Consider the following 2,667-nt stretch of genomic DNA (forward strand, 5'->3'; position numbering starts at 1 on the left):
GGCAAGTACCGTTTTTGTATCGACTTTCGTAAAGTAAACAACGTCTCGAAGAAGGACGCGTATCCGTTACCAAATATGACGGGTATTCTCGACAAGTTACGTTCGGCTCGTTATATTTCGACTATCGATTTGAGCTAAGCTTATTTTCAGATACCGTTAGCGGAAGGAAGTCGAGAAATTACCGCGTTTTCCGTGCCGGGAAAAGGGCACTACCATTTCACGCGAATGCCGTATGTGTTATCGGGGGCTCCAGCAACTTTCCAACGATTGCTCGATAAATTAATCGGTCCCGAAATGGAGCCTCACGCGTTCATTTATCTCGATGATATTGTGGTAGTGACCTCAACGTTCGAACAACATCTCGAATGGCTGTCGCGTGTCTTTGCGAAAATAAACTCTGCCGGTTTAATGATTAACGTAGAAAAGAGTGAATTTTGCCGCTCGGAAGTAAAATATCTCGGATTTTTGGTGCATAAAGACGGTTTGAAAGTCGACGACGAGAAGGTACAGCCTCTTCTCGAGTACCCGGCGCCTGTCAATCTAAAACAGCTACGTCGCTTTTTAGGTATGGCGTCATGGTATCGTCGCTTTTTGCCGAATTTCGCGACAATTAGTGAAACCCTCACACGCTTGCTACGGAAAGGCAAGCGCTGGGAGTGGGATAGCGAGCAACAGATTGCGTTTGAAAAGATCCGAGCGGATTTGACCACTGCGCCGATTTTATCGTGCCCGAATTTTGAGTTGCCGTTCGTGCTACAAACCGACGCGAGTACCGTGGGCTTAGGAGCGGTGTTGACGCAAACGATCGACAAGGTCGAGCGGGTTATTGCGTACGCCAGCCGAACGCTCACGGATGCCGAAAAGAAATATAGCACGACGGAGCTCGAATGTTTAGCTGTTGTCTGGGCAATTAAAAAATTTCGTCCGTATCTCGAGGGCTACCGATTTACCGTTGTTACCGATCATAGCAGTTTGCGATGGTTGCATAATTTAAGCAACCCCACGGGTCGTCTAGCACGCTGGGCGTTAGAACTGTTAGAGTACGATTATGAAATCGTACATAGGAAGGGAGCGCTACATCACGTTCCCGACGCGTTATCGAGGATGTACGAGGGGGATTCCGAGACCCCCTTGGCGGCCGTCGCGATAACGAACGATAACGTTACCAATATCGACGCGATAATTGGCGAAACTACTGACGAGTGGTATCGAAAGCGGGTTAGTGACGTCGCGAAAGAGCCGAAGCGATTTCCGACGTGGCGAATTGTCGACGAGCGCTTATATTTTCTGAGGCCGACGAAAATTATTAGTGATTTGGTGGAGGATCTCGATCGGTGGAAATGGGTGCTTCCGCGCGAGCTGCGGAGGGAAGCACTCCAGGAATCCCACGATCATCCTCAAGCGGGTCATTTAGGTGTGGACAAGACTTTTCATCGTCTTGCCGTCGGCTATTACTGGCCCAATATGTTTCGCGATATCGTTGGCTATGTTCGAAAATGTGATATCTGTCAGCGGACTAAGGTGGACCAGCACGCCCCTGCAGGTCTTATGGGGCGGAGGACTATCGAAGTACCGTGGACGGTAGTCGCTGCCGATATTATGGGCCCGTTGCCGCGGAGCAAGGCCGGCTACTCTTACCTTTTAGTGATTCAAGATTTATTCTCGAAATGGGTAGAGTGCCGTGCCTTGCGTGCCGCGAACGGAAAGCTCATACGGGCAGCTATCGATGATCTCGTAATATCGCGCTGGGGGACACCGAAGGTCCTGTTGACAGATAATGGTACCGAGTTCGTCAATAAGACAATTGAAGATTTCGCGAAAGAGCGTGGAATACACCACTCTACCGTACCGCCGTATCACCCGCAGGCCAACCCGGTCGAGCGGGTGAATCGAATTTTGAAAACGATGATCGTGGCGTTCCTCGATCGAGATCACCGCGAATAGGACGCTCACATTACCGATTTTCGTTTCGCGTATAATACCGCACATCACTCGTCATTAGGTACGTCGCCCGCATTCCTAAATCTCGGCCGCGAACTCGAACCGTCGCACACACTGCGGAAGTATCGTACCGAACACCTAAATATCGAACAGCAAGATCCGGCTCGATGGTCAGAGCGAATGACACAGTTATCGAAGTTACATGTGTGGGTTAGAGGCCGCGTACCAACGGCAGTCCGCACACTACAACTTACGGAGACGCCCCGCGAATTATCGTATCGGGGACTTGGTGTTGCGACGGCAGCATGTCTTGTCGTCCGCAGCTCACAACACGGCCGCAAAGTTGGCCCCGAAGTTTCAGGGGCCCTTTAAAATCTCGAGGATGAGATCGGCGGTCGTGTGTGAGCTAGCATGCCTGGACGGAAAGGTGCACGTAAAGGAAGTAAAACCTTACGTGCAGCCCACCTCCTTATAGACACGGCCTACCGATTTAGTGACCTTCCCCTCCACTCCTAAACCTCAGGCGAGAGACCACGCGAAAATATCGTTCTCGCGGAATATCGACGAGGGAAGTCGTGCCCCTCACAATCGCCGTGCCGCGAGACGAGACGGAGGGAAACTCGAAATATCGCGAACCGCTAGCAAAGGTTACCGCGAACACGTGTCGCGAAAACATAGAATTTTGTGAGCAGATGGGCGGTCATGGCGAGCCCATGGCTGAGACGA

Source organism: Odontomachus brunneus, unplaced genomic scaffold (assembly GCF_010583005.1).
Source record: "Odontomachus brunneus isolate Ranch 3 - 2012 unplaced genomic scaffold, Obru_v1 Obru_scaffold_150, whole genome shotgun sequence".
Taxonomy (NCBI): domain Eukaryota; kingdom Metazoa; phylum Arthropoda; class Insecta; order Hymenoptera; family Formicidae; genus Odontomachus; species Odontomachus brunneus.